Raw genomic sequence first — 17,567 nt, 5'->3', positions numbered from 1 at the left:
TACATGCTACAGGTTCTTCCACTACATCCTCAGTCCTTTATATTTTGTTTTGAGACAGGATCTTGCTAAGTTGCTCAGACTGGCCTCAGACTTATAATCCTCTTGCTCAGCCAGCCTCCCAAGGAGCCCCAAATAGCTAAGGTTCCAGGTGTGTGCCACCAAGACTTAAAAAATGCAGTCTGTTCAATTTTTGTTTGATTCGTTATTCACTTATAAATATATTACTGTTCTAAACATGAATGTTCAAGTTTTTCTCACCTCTATGTTCAGCATACACTAGAATAATCTTTTCCCTTCACATTTCCTATTATTTTCTTGTAAGCTAAACCAGCTATTTAGAAGTAATATTTACTAACAGATTTTGCTAATGACTCATTTTTTTTAGTTAATATTAGGTGTAGTCCACTGTATGGAAGATTAAAGTTATAGATTAATATACTTTCAAATATAAGCTTAGCAACATCTATCAATGTAAATAGTAGTAATAATAGTAAATTTCCAAAGGAATGAGTAAGTCTTCAATAAGAGTCCTAAATTGACTTATGTATACATTTCTAGTTCAATCTATCCTATGTTATTACAGCATATATTTGAGGCAGTGATAAGGCACACACTGGGTAAAAGACAAAGCTGTCACAACAAAAAAAAGATGGAACTGAGCATATTACGGTTTACCCAGGGGAGAGCTTAAATTGATGTAAGATTATTGTTAGAAGCCATATATGGATTATGGGTTTGTTTGAGCCAAAATAAGGCAGGGAAGTTGCTTTTCGGGAACTCTGGATGAAATTCCCCCGTTTGAGAAAGCCCACATCATGCTGGCGCCTTGCCTTAGCTCACAGCCTTGCCTTAGATCAAATACTGCCTACACCTGGAGATGGGTAGAACCTGTCAAGCACAAAGCAACCTGTTTACTGCAAGATCCTGCCACACAAGACCCCTCCTACTCTGAAACCTTATCTCTGCCTTCCATATACTTCCCCTTAAATAAAGAATTAGGGCCCTTTTCAGTTTTGTAGTTCCTATCAGGGCTGGAAGACCCATCAGACCCCCCTGTTTCCAAATCTAACCTCTGCGTTTGTCTTTATTTCTTAGTGATTATTTTAGATTTTTTATCTTCCCAGGCGGCTCACTCCTCCTAACAGGAACCTGCTCTGCCAGGTGTTGGCCACATCAGATTATTACAGAACAAAGAGGTAGATCAGAGGACACAAAGTAGCAGACAGATCTCTTCTTTATCAAGGTCTGGAGAACTAATATATCACGTTGAGAGTTATAAGAAATAAAATTATATTTTATTTGGGATTCATGCTAAATGAGTAGATTTTAGCTTTTGTCTTAAAAACAAATAAACCAAAAGAGTAACTGTGGATGATGAATGTGTTAATTTGCTTCACTATAGTAATCTCTTTTACTGTCTACATGCATCCATAACATCATACTGTGTACTTTAAGGGTGCACAATAACTTTTAGTTTAAAAAAATATGCAGATTAATTCAAGACACTTGAGTGAAGAACAGTGACCCTAAATTGTAACAACTCATGGATAATTAAGAATTTAAAAAGAAAACTTTGACCTCCACTCAATAAAGTTGTATATATCAGGTCAAAGCAGAAAGAACCAAAATTAAATACTTCAATAGATATGTTAACAATTGCCTGTTGTAACTTTTATTAAATGAGATAAATTTTCTCATTTTTAACCCACTTCTCAGTATGAGGTAAATGCTCCATAAACATTTACTATTGCTTTGAACTGTCTAAGTAGTTTTCTTTGTTCTTCCCTATTTATTGTTTGCTGTTTTATGAATGATGTTTTATTTAGAAATTAATCTTTAAATTGTAGATAGTTACAGCCGTCAATGAAATCAGACTATAAAATTCTCATGCTTCTTAGATTTCTATACATATACCTCTTACCTAGCTCTTTTTTAAAAAACAGATTCCATTAAAAATCTGAGAGCCTGGTAACAAGAGTTCCTGGCAAAGATGTGGTCTATAAGAACTAACCTCTCGCCAGGTGTGGTGGCGCACACCCATCATCCCAGTGGCTTGGGAGACTGAGGCAGGAGGATGGAGAGTTCAAAGCCAGCCTCAGCAATAGTGAGGCATTAAACAACTCAGTGAGACCCTGTCTCTAAATAAAATAGAAAATAGGGCTGGGGATGTGACTCAGTGGTCAAGTGCCCCTTGACCAAAAAAAAAAGAAAAAAAAAAAACTAACCTTACAGACATAACCAAACATAATGGTGAACAACTGGACCCCACCGTCTCATTTTTTAAATTTTAGATTACATCCTTATTAATGATCTAAAGAGAAAGTAGCTAAGCTGGGAGCAGTGGCACATTCCTGTAATCCCAATGACTCAGGAGACTGAGGAAGGAGGATTGCAAGTTCAAGGTCAGCCTTGTCAATTTCGCAAGACCCTGTCTCAAAATAATAATAAAAACAAGTACAAAGGACTAGAGATGTAGCTCACGGGTAAAGCACCCCTCTGTTCAATCCCCAGTACTTTATTTAAAAAAAAAACAAATAGAAAGTAATCAAATTTGCAGATGCTATTCAAGGAGAAGATATTCTAAATTTATGGAAGACAATGAAGTGATAGTGAGTTAGAGAATTCAAATAATCTGTTTAAAAAGGTAGAGAAAAAACACATTAACCATTCGAAGAGTCATTCTCTTCCCTATCAAGAAAAATTTTAAGAAAAATTCCAAAGCTCTTCATATGTTTTTAATTCAAAACAATAAGTAGAATGAGAAGGATATTTTTCTATGTGATTATTAGGCCACAGTTTTCTTAAAACAGCTTCTTCGGTTGCAATATATGGTGTTAAAGAACAAGTACAATGATTTAAAGAATTATGATTAAATGAAGGTACAGTCACATACCTGTTTCTTTTGTCCATAAACATTGATATTTTTTTCATGCTGTTTTCTCTAACTTGAGACAATTTTTACAAAATTCTAAACCTTACCTCAACAATAGCAATGCTTGACTGTACCTTAATTAACAAAATCCCACCAATATTTTTCTTTTTATTTCCAATTTTATTTCGTTCGAAACCTGATCATTTGGAGGCCTCACACACTAGATCCTAATGAGGGAGTCTCATGCAGATGGATGATTGCAGTGACTAACTCAGGGTCTCATAACAGGTGAACGATACCTATACCCTGTTCTCTAAATCAAATCAAATTTTCTTTCCTTTCCTTTCTTTCTTTTATTTTTTAAATTTTACTAATAGACATATAGCCTTTTGTGAAATTCACTAGCTAAATAGGGGAGAGTTCCAAATCTTGTGGTACTCATTGCCTGACTCAGGGTGTCAGGACTAGAGGTCCACAGCATACCCATGACTCTACTTAGCTCTGGTTAAACATTAGAATCATCCATTTATGAAAAAAAAAAATCCGTGTTTGAACTTCCAACCGATTGAAACCAAACATCTTGCAGAACATGGACTGAATATCTGTGTTTCTCCAAACCTCCCTGGAAGATTTTGTTGCTCACTGAAGGTTAAGAACCATTGCCATAGGCAGCATCTATGCTTAGTAAAGGATATATTCCGTACTACAATACAAAGATTGTTGCCACCAGCAGAGGGCCTGCTATGTCTTACACAAGAGCTTAAAGAATGTGTGAGTGATTTAAAAGCCCAGCCTCTTTTAAACCCTACGTCCTTAGTTAGAGGAGGGCAGCCAGGCCCCTGCTGCATTCTAATCAGGAAGCTCTCATAAGCCACTTATCAGAGCATCACCCTCAAGAGCTGGCTAGTATGATCATTTCACTGAGGAACTGTACATTTTCGTTTTGAAAACCATTTTATCTGGCAATTCAGACAAGTTTTAGGGAAAGGCCCTTGAAATAAAATTGTTGGATAAATGTTTTCGGAAGATCAAAGAAAAGCAAAACTATTAGGCTTCCATTTATTTCCCCTGAAGAAGATTGTCAGTTTGTGTGTACGATGGTAAACCCCTCACCCCTGGAAAAATAAAAAACGTTTGTGTATGTGTTTGTCCTTTTCTAATTAATCTCAATGTGTGGCTCGTCTTCTGACAAAATGTTGAAGAAAGAGCCCAGAAGAATATGTTTGCATATGCATCCCTTCTGATACATGTCTCGAATTAAAAAAAATTGTGAAAGTGACAGGTGATGACTTGAGGAGGTCAAGGTCACTTAAGGAAGAATTATTTACTTTTCCCAAGAGAAGGGGACACACACCACACCATGCAGGGCCACAGGAGGTTCACCAGGCTTGGTCCAGACAGAGAAGCAGGAGCAAGAGATAGATCTAGACCAGCACATTCATTGGCATTTCAACAAGAAAGGCAAGGCAGGACGGAGTAAGCAGTTCAAGATTGGTGAGTCTAAGAAATTTTGGTTAGCTCTGTGCCATCCAGGTGGTCATTGGCAGTCTCTGCTTGCTGGGTACCTAGTCCTGGATGACTTAGGGCAGGGAGAATATTGATATGCTGGGAGAGCCGAGTAAGTGGTGGCTGAGTGTGTGGACCTGGGATTGGGTGGTTTGCACATGAAAGGTATATGTTCAAGGTCAGGTCCTTTACTGTCTCTAGGGATTAACCAGCCCAGAAACAGTCTCCTCCCAGCTAGCAAGGTTTTAAGATGTTAAAACGTTGCAAAATACAGAAAAGAAAAAGAATTAACCCAAAACTTTCTCCTGACTAGGAAGTCATGTGGGCTGGAAGATCCTGGGCATCAGATGGCTGAATTGGGGTGGTGTCTTCTATGGCTTCCCAGTGCTGCTCACCATGACCCGGTCTCCAGGGACCACTGGTGAGCAAGAACACAGCAGGGACAATTCTATTTCAAACTTCAAGTAAGTTAACAGATGAAGTGTTGATAAAGCCTGGAAGTTTGACTGTTTTGTTTCCTGAAAAACAGAAAAGTGTTTTTTATTCACTAGTCCTGTTAATGTGGCTTCACTTATATATTTCTAAAACTTTATTGGGGTGAGATGGAATCTTAGGGTAGTTTTGATTTGCATTTCTCTTATTACTAGAGATGTTGAACATTTTTTCATGTATCTGTTGATTGCTTGCACATCTTCTTCTGTGAAGTGTCTGTTCATTTCCTTAGCCCATTTGTTGATTGGATTATTTGTACTCTTGGTGTAGAGTTTTTTGAGTTCTTTATATATTCTGGAGATTAGCGCTCTATCTGAAGTATGAGTGGCAAAGATTTTCTCCCACTCTGTAGGCTCTCTCTTCACATTGCTGATAGTTTCCTTTGCTGAGAGAAAGCTTTTTAGTTTGAATCTATCCCAGTTGTTGATTCTTGCTTTTATTTCTTGTGCTATGGGAGTCCTGTTAAGGAAGTCTGATCCTAAGCCAACAAGTTGAAGATTTGGACCTACTTTTTCTTCTATTCTATAAGAAATATAATCTGGTCTGATTTCGAGGTCCTTGATCCATTTTGAGTTGAGTTTTGATTATCAAGAACACAAGCAACAATAGGTGTTGGCGAGGATGTGGGGAAAAATGTACACTCATACATTGCTGGTGGAGATGCAAATTAGTGCAGCCACTCTGGAAAGCAGTGTGGAGATTCCTCAGAAAGCTTGGAATGAAACCACCATTTGACCCAGCTATACCACTCCTTGGCCTATACCCAAAGGACTTAAAATCAGCATACTACAGAGATACAGCCACATCAATGTTCATTGCTGCTCAATTCACCAAAGCCAGATTGTGGAACCAACCTAGATGTCCTTCAATTGATGAATGGATAAAGAAACTGTGGCATATATATACAATGGAATATTACTTTGCCATAAAGAATGATAAAATTATGGCATTTGCAGGCAAATGGATGAAATTGGAGAATATCATGCTAAGTGAGATAAGCCAATCTCAAAAAACTAAAGGACAAATTATCTCGCTGATAAGCGGATGAGGACATATAATGGGGGGTGGGAGGGGTTAGAGTTAGGGTTAGGGTTAGGTTTAGGGTTAGGGTTAAGGAGGGTGGTAAGAATGGAGGAAGGAAGGACTGTATAGAGGGAAAAGAGGGCTGGGAGGGGTGGGGAGGGAAGGAAAAAAATAATAGAATGAATCAAACAACATTACCCTATGTAAATTTATGATTACACAAATGGTATGCCTTGACTCCATGTACAAATGGAGAAACAACATGTATCCCTTTTGTTTGCAATAAAAAAAAAACTTTATTGATATATTGTCATGAAATTAAGAAATCTAGCAAAAAATATGAAGGCCCTTGCCTTCTCTCTAAAACAGAAACCGAATGCTTAAAACAACTGAAATTAAATGTTTTATACACTGCATGTAGCTTTAGTGTATGTGGCTGACCTATTTGATCTTTGAAATTAAAAACATGTTCTTCTTCACATTCTACATCCAGCAATAGCCAGAATATTTGTAGACTTAGAACTTTGGGACAATATTTTCATTGGATAATTTATAGTACATTTTCGTTTTTAATTTAATTGCTTCTGGACTTGGTATCTAGGAAAAGGAAGTATCAATAGTAAATTCAATTATGAATAAAAGCTAAGAATTAGGGGAAAAGAAAATAGTGTCAGGTTTTTTTCCATTAAAGTCGTCATACTATAGTGATGCATGCACATCTATGTTTATAGCAGTGTGATTCACAACAGCCATGGAACTAGTGAGGTATACATCAACAGATGAATGGATAAAGAAAATGTGCCAAATATACACAATGTAGTTTTATTCAGCTATAAAGAAAATAAAATTATGTCATTTGTGGAAAAACAAATTGAACTTGAGAACATTATGTTAAATGAAATAAGCCAAACTCAGAAAGTCCAGGGTCTTATGTTTTCTCACATATCTGGAAGCTAGAGAGGAAAAAGGAAAAGTGAGGGTGGGTCTCATGAAATCAAAGGGAGATCAGTAAAACAGAGGAAAGGGACTAAGGTGTGGGAGGGGGGGAGGGAAAGGGACTGGGAATGATAGTGGCCAAATTATTTTGTTATATCGTGTGCATGTGTGTATATATAACAACAAATGCCACTATTATGTACAACTATAAGGTACCAATAAAAATATGGAAAAATAAAAAAGACCAAAAAATAGAATTAAAAGTACAAATTGTCTATAATAATACCTTGAGTTAAAATATACCTGCATACCATATAAATCCAAACTTTAACATAAGTTAAAGGAAATTGTGGAATAATACAGCTCTCTCGTTTTATTTTATTTATATTATTCACAGACCTCTTTAGCCACTGATAAACACCTGAATGAGTTTACTGTGAAAGACTGAGAAATTCACTGATTGGAGGAGGTTGTGTAACATCCATTAACAGGTAAGACAGTACCAAGTAAGGCCATTACCTCACAGATCTAAGCCCCTAGATCTGTGTCTGCACCATGAGTATAATTTTGGGAATTTATTACTTTGGGCTGAAACTCTCTATACCTCACTTCAATGAAAATGCTATTAGAAATCTCTGGCATGATTTTTTCATTTATATTTAAATAGAATGTATCTGTGTAAATGTCAAAGGGGACAAGTGTCAAAGACGACATTAGTTCTCTCTTTCTATGATTTCTAAATGTTTACAATTTTAAAAGGTGGTGCTCGATGTCATCACTCTCCCACCCAAATAATAAAGGGAGCACTTTATTAATTTGTCTTAGGGACAGTTAATTTAGGTTTTTGTTAACTTTAATTTGCCATATTCAATTTTGTGAATCACTCAGTTTTGTCTACATTCCATATGTGCAAATTAATTTTGTTGAGTTTAATCCCATCTGTACCACTTATATTCCCTGAAACAGAACTTTCCAGGGCAAAGGGTCTATGAATGATTTTTTATTATTGTTATATTTATTGTGTTTTATGTACACGTGTGTGGCGGGGGACAAGGTTGGACTATAAATAGAGACAGATAAAATAAAATAAAAAAATGTATTTTTTCAGTCTTATGCTCCAGTCTCTATTAAAGGGAAACTTTGAAACCACACAGTGGCACAGCTTGGTCTGATTTTGTGGTGGTCTGCAGGATTCTTCAGGAGTCACATGGAGGTCTGTGACAAGCTTCGTTACTGTGGTGGGAAGTTGAGCGTAGGTGGTTAATGTTCTCTGTTATTTAGTAATGGGAACAAAGGGAACTTGAATATAATATGCTACCAGGCATTTTTTTCATGGATGACTCACATTCTAAATGACTGCTTTTTAATGCCACAGTTTACATAATAACAAAATGTTGTAGAAACATAACCATCCCAGACTGAGATTTTGGTTAGCTCATCCACGCTTGCTTGGGGCTTCTTCAGAGTAAATGATTGTATTCAGCGCTGTTGAGTGCTGATGAAGGGGTGGGTCCCCTAAACTGATCAAGGGCAGAAACTTTGCTGATCTCTGCTGATTTAGCCAAAAGAGCATGGTCCTTGCTTTCAATAAATATGTGCTATGTGCAGATATAATGTCCTCATAACCCTCCATATCCATCGGTTCTGCATCCACAGATTCCACCAGCTAAGGATCAGAACTATTTTTAAAAAATAGTGTCTGTGCTGAACATGTATAGACTTTCTTATCTTGTCATTTTTTCCCCAGACAATGCAGTCTGATAACTATTTACACAACATTTGCATTGCATTGGGTATTATAAGTAATCTAGAGATGATTTAAAGGATACTGGAGGATAGGAGTAGATTATGTGCAAAATACTAAGACATTTTATATGAGGAACTTGATAGTTTGCAGATTTTGGTGCCTTCTGGGAAGAAAATCCATAGATACCAACAGATAGCAGTATATGTAAATAAATGCATGTAGTATACTATGTACTAACCAGAAATAAAATGTAGGATACAGTGCAAACAGCAAAAAGAATGGCTGAAGTAGGTTTTGAGCTTAAAAATGTTATAAAGAACTAAGTGAAAATATAATCAAAAACTGAAAACTTCAAATGCAATGTGGAAGTAAGGAAAAATATCATTAAATAAGAGCTAAGAATCATTGTGGCAGGCATGATGTTGAGTAACTTCTGTTGCATTATCTAATTCCAAGAAAATCAGAGGAAGTGGGCAGTATGATTACTCTCCATGTTCATCTATGAGGAAACTGAGGTCTACTGAGGTGAAATATATTGCTCCAGATTAGTGCACCCAAAGTGATGTACAAAATGATACTGGTTCATGAATTATCACTGCTTCATAAGTAAGTATTGGAAACTTTACATCAATTTTACACAGTATATTTATGACTGTAGAATTGAATACTAAAAAAAAGTTTGCATTTGTATGTCTTTTTAAAATTTTGGCAAAATATACACAGAATTTATCATTTTAGCCATTTTTCAATGTACAATTCAGGGACATTAAGTATAGTTACAATGTTATGCGACTTTCACCACTGTTTATCTATGGAACATTCTCATTACCCTGAACAGAAAGCCCAAACTTCCCCTTTTTTCCTTTCCTCAACCCCTGGTAACTTGTGATCTGCTTTCTGTCTCTTGATTTTGCCTGTTTTAGGTATTCAGTAGAAATGGAATTATTAAATATTTGTCCTTCTGCTTTACTTATTTAATATAGAATATTGTTTCCAAGATTCATCTGTGCTGCTGCATGCATTAAAACTTCATTCTTTTTATGAGTAAATAATATTCTATTGTATGTACACACCACATTTTGTCTAAAGATCTGTTGATGAATGCATGCTATTTTCACCTTTGTGGCTATTGTGAATAATGCTGCTATGATTGGCATGTAAGTATTTGATTGGTCCCTGTTTATAATTCTGTTGGGTATATCTGGGAGTGGGTAATTGAATACATAACAATTCTATGTTAAACTGTTACAGGAGTCACTGAATGGTTTTCCATAGTGACTGTACCACTTTATAATCCTACCAGCATGTACAAGCATTCTAATTTCTTCATATCTTTGCCAACATTACTTATTTTCCATTTTTTATTATAGTCATACCAGTAGGTGTGAAGTGGTATCTTCTGTGTCTGGTTTCCACTTCCACTTTGTGGTCCATTCTGCCTTTTAAACAAGAAAATTTAATCTAGCTATATTGCAAGAAATTACTGAAAAAGAAAGTCTTAAGTTTTTCATTTGGTTATTTGCTTCTGTATGTCTTAATTTTTTTTTTATTATTTTATTGTAAACAAATGGGATACATGTTTTTTCTCTGTCTGTACATGGCGTAAAGGCATACCATTTGTGTAATCATAAACTTACATAGGGTAATGCTGTTTGATTCATTTTGTTATTTTTTCCCTTCCCTGCCACCCCTCCCACCCCTCTTTTCCCTCTATACAGTCCTTCCTTCCTCCATTCTTGCCCCACTCCCTAACCCTAATTCTAACCCTAACACTACCCCCCCACCCCCCATTATGTGTCATCATCCACTTATTAGCGATATCATTCGTCCATTGGTTTTTTGAGATTGACTTATCTCACTTAGCATGATATTCTCCAATTTCATCCATTTGCCTGCAAATGCCATAATTTTATCATTCTTTGTGGCTGAGTAATATTCCATTGTATATATATACCACATTTTCTTTATCCATTCATCAATTGAAGGATATCTAGGTTGGTTCCACAATCTGGCTATTGTGAACTGAGCAGCTATGAACATTGATGTGGCTGTATCTCTGTAATATGCTGATTTTAAGTCCTTTGGGTATAGGCCAAGGAGTGGGATAGCTGGGTCAAATGGTGGTTCCATTCCAAGTTTTCTAAGGAGTCTCCACACTGCTTTCCAGAGTGGCTGCACTAATTTGCATCTCCATCAGCAATGTATGAGTGTACCTTTCTCCCCACATCCTCGCCAACACCTGTTGTTGGTTGTATTCTTGATAATTGCCATTCTAATTGGGGTGAGATGGAATCTTAGGGTGGTTTTGATTTGCATTTCTCTTATTACTAGGGATGTTGAACATATTTCCATATGTTTGTTGATTGCTTGTAGATCTTCTTCTGTGAAGTGTCTATTCATTTCCTTAGCCCATTTGTCGATTGGATTATTTGCATTCTTGGTGTAGAGTTTTTTGAGTTCTTTATAGATTCTGCAGATTAGTGCTCTATCTGAAGTATGATTGGCAAAGATTTTCTCCCACTCTGTAGGCTCTTTATTTGCATTGCTGATAGTTTCCTTGCTGAGAGAAAGATTTTTAGTTTGAATCTATCCCAGTTATTGATTCTTGCTTTTATTTCTTGTGCTATGGGAGTCCTGTTGAGGAAGTCTGGTCCTAAGCCAACATGTTGAAGATCTGGACCTACTTGTTCTTCTATAAGATGCAGGCTCTCTGGTCTGATTCCGAGGTCCTTAATCCATTTTGATTTAGTTTTGTGCACAGTGAGAGATATGGGTTTAGTTTCATTCTGCTGCATATGGATTTCCAATTTTCCCAGCACCATTTGTTGAAGAGGATATCTTTTCTCCATTGCATATTTTTGGCCCCTTTGTCTAGTATGAGAAAATTGTATTTTTTGGGTTTGTGTCCATGTCCTCTATTCTGTACCATTGATCCACCTTTCTATTTTGGTACCAATACCATGCCGTTTTTGTTACTATTGCTTTGTAGTAGAGTTGAAGATCTGGTATTGCGATACCCCCTGCTTCACTCTCTCTACTGAGGATTGCTTTAGATATTCTGGATTTTTTATTCTTCCAGATGAATTTCATAATTTCTTGCTCTATTTCTGTAAGGTACATCATTGGAATTTTAATTGGAATTGCATTGAATCTGTATAGCACTTTAGGTAATATGGCCATTTTGACAATATTAATTCTTCCTATCCAAGAACATGGGAGATCTTTCCATCTTCTGAGGTTTTCTTTAATTTCTTTCTTTAGTGTTCTGTAGTTCTCACTGTAGAGGTCTTTCACCTCTTTTGTGAGATTGATTCCCAAGTATTTTATTTTTTTCGATGCTATTGTGAAAGGGGTAGTTTTCCTAATTTCTCTTTCTGAAGATTCATCACTTATGTATAAAAATGCGTTAGATTTATGTGCATTGATCTTATATCTCGCTACTTTACTGAATTCACTTATGAGATCTAAAAGTTTTCTGGTGGAATTTCCTGGTTCCTCTAAGTATATAATCATATCATCAGCAAACAGGGATAGTTTGAGTTCTTCTTTTCCTATTCATATCCCTTTAATTTCTTTGGTCTGTCTAATTGCTCTGGCTAGAGTTTCAAGGACGATATTGAAAAGAAGTGGTGAAAGAGGGCATCCCTGCCTTGTTCCAGTTTTAAGGGGGAATGCTTTCAGTTTTTCACCGTTTAGAATGATATTAGCCATGGACTTAGCATAGATGGCCTTTACAATGTTAAGGAATGTTCCCACTATCCCTATTTTTTCTAGTGTTTTGAGCATGAAGGGGTGCTGTATTTTATCAAATGCTTTTTCTGCATCTATCGAAAAAATCATGTGATTCTTGACTTTAAGTCTATTGATATGGTGAATTACATTTATTGATTTCCTGATGTTGAACCAACCTTGCATCCCTGGGATGAAACCCACTTGATCATGGTGCACTATCTTTTTAATATGTTTTTGTATGCGATTTGCTAAAATTTTGTTTAGAATTTTTGCGTCGATGTTCATTAAGGATATTGGTCTGCAATTTTCTTTCCTCGATGTGTCTCTGTCTGGTTTAGGTATCAGGGTGATATTGGCTTCATAGAACAAGTTTGGGAGGGTTCCCTCCTCTTCTATTTTATGGAATACTTTGGGAAGTATTGGAATGAGCTCTTCTTTAAAGGTTTTGTAGAACTCGGATGAAAACCCATCTGGTGCCGGACTTTTCTTTGTTGGTAGGCTTTTGATGACTTCATCTATTTCATTACTTGAAATTGGTCTATTTAAATTGTGTATGTCCTCCTCGTTCAGTTTAGGCAATTCATATGTCTCTAGAAACCTGTTGGTGTCTTCAAAATTTTCTATTTTGTTGGAGTGTAGATTTTCAAAATAGCTTCTAATTATGTTTTGTATTTCATTCGTGTCTGTTGTGATATTTCCTTGTTCATTCCAAATTTTAGTAATTTGGGTTTTCTCTCATCTTCTCTTTGTTAGTGTGGCTAAAGGTTTATCAATTTTGTTTATTTTTTCGAAGAACCAACTATTTATTTTGTCAATTTTTTGTATTGTTTCTTTTGTTTCAATTTCATTGATTTCAGCTATGAGTTTAACTATTTCCTGTCTTCTACTACTTTTGGTGTTGGTCTGTTCTTCTTTTTCTAGGGCTTTGAGCTGTAGTGTTAGGTTGTTTATTTGTTGAGTTTTACTTCTTTTATTGAATGCGCTCCATGAAATAAATTTTCCTCTAAGTACTGCTTTCATAGTGTCCCAGAGATTTTTTTTTTTTTTTGGGGTGCTGGGGATCGAACCCAGGCCCTTGTTCTTACAAGGCAAGCCCTCTACCATCTGAGCTATCTCCCCAGCCCCTGTCCCAGAGATTTTGATATGATGTTTCTTTGTTCTCATTTACCTCTAAGAATTTTTTTAATTTCCTTCCTAATATCTTCTGTTATCCATTCATCATATAATAGCATATTGTTTAATCTCCAGGTGTTGGAGTAGTTTCTGTTTTTTACTCTTTCATTTATTTCTAACTTCAATCCATTATGATCTGATAGAATACAAGGTAGTGTCTCTATCTTCTTGTATTTGCTGACATTAGCTTTGTGGCATAATATATGGTCTATTTTAGAGAAGGATCCATGTGCTGCTGAGAAGAAAGTGTATTCGCTCTTGGTTGGATGGTATATTCTATAAATGTCTGTTAAATCTAAATTATTGATTGTGTTATTGAGATCGATGGTTTCTTTGTTCAATTTTTGTTTGGAAGATCTGTCCAGTGGTGAGAGAGGTGTGTTAAAATCACCTAGTATTATTGTGTTATGGTCTATTTGGTTTCTAAAATTGAGAAGGATTTGTTTAACATACATGGATGAGCCACTGTTTGGGGCATAGATGTTTATGATTGTTATATCTTGCTGATTTATGCTTCCCTTAAGCAGTATGAAATGTCCTTCTTTATCCCTTCTGACTAACTTTAGCTTGGAGTCCACATTATCTGAAATGAGGATGGATACTCCAGCTTTTTTGCTGAGTCCATGTGCATGGTATGTTTTTCCCCATCCTTTCACCTTTAGTCTATGGGTATCTCTTTCTATGAGGTGAGTCTCTTGCAGGCAACATATTGTTGGATCTTTCTTTTTAATCCAATCTGCCAGTCTATGTCTTTTGATTGATGAATTCAGGCCATTAACATTCAGGGTTATTATTGAGACATGATTTGTATTCCCGGTCATTTGGTTCATTTTTTAAATTTTATTTATTTATTTATTTTTTTGACACAACTTGGTTCCTCCTTTATTTGACAGTTCCTTTAGGATAATTCCTCCCTTTGCTGATTTGCTTCTTTGTGTTTTATCTCTTCCTCATGGAATATTTTGCTGAGAATGTTCTGTAATGCTGACTTTCTTTTTGTAAATTCTTTTAGCTTTTGTTTATCATGGAATGATTTTATTTCATCATCAAATTTGAAGGTAAGTTTTGCTGGATATAAGATTCTTGGTTGGCATCCATTTTCTTTCAGAGCTTGAAAAATGTTGTTCCAGGCCCTTCTAGCTTTTAGGGTCTGGATTGAAAAATCTGCTGATATCCGTATTGGCTTCCCCCTGAATGTAATTTGGTTCTTTTCTCTCACAGCCTTTAAAATTCTGTCTTTATTTTGTATGTTAGGTATTTTCATTATAATGTGCCTTGGTGTGGGTCTGTTGTAATTTTGGGTATTTGGAGTCCTATAAGCCTCTTGAACTTGATTTTCCATTTCATTCTTCAGATTTGGGAAATTTTCTGATATTATTTCATTGAATAGATTGTTCATTCCTTTGGTTTATTTCTCTAAGCCTTCCTCAATCCCAATAATTCTCAAATTTGGCCTTTTCATGATATCCCATAGTTCTTGGAGATTCTGTTCATGTTTTCTTACCATCTTCTCTGTTTATTCAACTTTGGTTTTCAAGGTTAAATATTTTGTCTTCAATATCTGAGGTTCTGTCTTCCAGGTGTTCTATCCTATTGGTTGTGCTTTCTATGGAGTTCTTAATTTGGTTTATTGTTTCCTTCATTTCAAGGATTTCTGTTTGTTTTTTTTTTCAATATCTCTAACTCTTTATTGAAATGATCTTTTGCTTCCTGTATTTGCTCTTTTAACTGTCGATTGGTGCGATCATTCAATGCCTGCATTTGCTCTTTCATCTCATCATTCAATGCCTGCATTTGCTCTTTCATCTCATCATTCAATGCCTGCATTTGCTCTTTCATCTCATCGTTTGCTTCCCTGATCATTTTAATTATATACATTCTGAACTCCCTTTCTGTCCTTTCTTCTGCCATGCTGTCATTGGATTTTATTGATGTAACATCTAGATTTGTTTGGGGCATTTTCTTCCCTTGTTTCCTCATAATGTTCAGGAATCAGTGGGTCATTAAGATATTGCAGATTTCCTCTATTGACTTATAATGTCCCTGAAGATTGCTAGTATATCCCCTCTTATCCTTCAGTAGCCTGCAGTCTTGGAGGAAGTTGATAATGCGATGCTCCACAAGGAAGCTGCCTCTCTAGGGATGGTGACCCTCAGGTGGGGTATATTCCCTGCTAGTGGGCAGAGGTGCCTCCACTTGTTGACCAATGGTCATCCAAAGGGGAACTAGGCTGCGGACTGAGGCATGGCCTGTTTTTTCCTATGTCTCTGGTTTTACCGACCTTGTGGGAAAACCTCACCCGGCGGGGAAGACTCACCCGGTGAGGAGGTCTCGCTGGTCAGTTCCCCTCCTAGAGGTTCCCCTCAATCTACAACTACCACCTGGGCTGGGCTGTCTTCCTCTGCAACGTTCCCAGGGGCCCGGAACTACCTGCTGGGCCTGGGAGCCTCACCCTTCACAGACGAGTCTGCTTAGGCTGCCCCTCCTCAGAGAATCTGCCCGCAGTCCTGGAAACTTCGCTCCGCCCCTAGGCGTGTCTCGGTGCGGCTCTTCTAGCAAGAAGCCGGTCCTGGGACCCTGCTCTGCACCTAATTGCCTGGCTATGCGGCCCCTCCTCTGAGCTGCCACCTGGAGCCCCGTACAATAGCTCCGAGACCCAGAGACCCACCACACACCTCCTCCTCCGGATAGCAGCCCGGTTTCCAACGCAGTCACTAGGAGTTCAAGCAACTCACTTCGTGTCTCCTCCTCCCACCAACCGCCCGTAGCCCTAGGCAGTCACTCCGAGTCCAAGTGACCAACCCTGTTCCTCCTCCTCCTCGGGGTAGCCCCCCGGGTGTTCAGGAGTGGTCACTTTGAGTCCAAACAACTCACCACTCACCTCCTCCTCTGGCAACTGCCTGTGGCTCTGATGCAGTCACTCCTAGACCAAGCGACCCGCCACGCTTCTCCTCTTCCTCCGGGCAACCCCCCAGTGTTCAGAAGCGGTCATTCTGAGTCCAAACAACTCGCCACACAGCTCCTCCTCTGGCAACCGCCTGTAGCTCTGATGCAGTCACTCCTAGACCAAGCGACCCGCTGCGCTTCTCCTCTTCCTCCTGGCAACCCCCCCGGCGTTCAGAAGTGATCGCTCTGAGTCTAAACAGCTCGCCACACTGCTTCTCCTCAGGCAGCCACCCGGAGCCCCAGTGGTTGCTCCGAGTCCAAGTGCTGTGCTGAGCCGCCTCCTCTACGATGATCTCAGTTGTCCGTGTTTACTGCTCCAGTGGGGGGAGGAGCATCTCGCCGAGCAACTCTACTTCACAAAGTTCCCTGCGTTCCGGGGCTACCGCCCCATCCGGGACGCCTCCCCAATGGGAGAGACTCACCCGGCGGCATTGAGTTGGTCCCAAATCTCTCACTATCTCCTCTTTTGAATCCTGTGTCCTGGAGCAACATGAAATGCAGCCACCCTCTAGTCTGCTGTCTTAATTTTTTTACTGTTCCTTAATTCCTTCATTACTTTTCCTTTCATTGTATTTAATTGATTTTTTTAAAGAGCATCAATTCAATCTCTTCTTCTTTTCTGTGTATAATATATGTTTTTTTTTTTGGAGGGGTGGGAGTGGAGTACTCGGAATTGCACTCAGGGGCATTCAACCACTGAGCCACATCCCCAGCCCTATTTCGTTTGTTATTAGAGACAATGTCTCACTAAGTTGCTTAGGGCCTCACTTTTTGCTGAGGCTGACTTTGAATTCTCCATCTTCCTGTCTCAGCCTCCAGAGTTTTTGGGATTACAGGTGTGCGCCAGCACACCTGGCCTATATATTTTCTTAATGGTACCTTGGGGACAGCAATTAATATCTTAAACTAACAACATTCTGGTATTAACAGTGTGCAAACCATGTATGACCAGGTAACTTTCAACTGTGTATGAGAACTATGCTCCTGACCATCCCTTCTCCCTTTATGTTACCATCATAGAAAATATCCTATATATTGTGCAACTATTCTGTGAATTTATAATTATTGTTTTATATGTTTTCCCTTTAAATCATTTAGGAATAAAAGGGCAGTTCTAAATCAAAAATATGATAGTTGCTC

General features: G+C 37.8%; 1 long non-coding RNA gene across 3 annotated transcripts in view; it reads left to right on the top strand.

Moving 5' to 3' along the window:
* Positions 1-4,622: 4,622 nt before the first annotated feature.
* Positions 4,623-17,567, top strand: part of LOC124960456 (uncharacterized) — a 32,829-nt gene continuing 19,884 nt past the window's right edge. For 2 of the 3 annotated variants that reach the window (XR_007104628.1, XR_007105128.1), the window contains exons 1-4: positions 4,623-4,842; positions 7,227-7,320; positions 7,938-8,042; positions 9,033-9,182. This is a non-coding gene — a long non-coding RNA (uncharacterized LOC124960456). The remainder of the gene's footprint in view (positions 4,843-7,226; positions 7,321-7,937; positions 8,043-9,032; positions 9,183-17,567) is intronic. The other variant, XR_007105525.1, reaches the window with a different exon arrangement.

Source organism: Sciurus carolinensis, chromosome 1, assembly GCF_902686445.1.
Source record: "Sciurus carolinensis chromosome 1, mSciCar1.2, whole genome shotgun sequence".
NCBI classification, from domain to species: Eukaryota; Metazoa; Chordata; class Mammalia; order Rodentia; family Sciuridae; genus Sciurus; species Sciurus carolinensis.
Note: the sequence above shows the minus strand (reverse complement) of the source record. Positions and strands in the feature narration are given on the sequence as shown.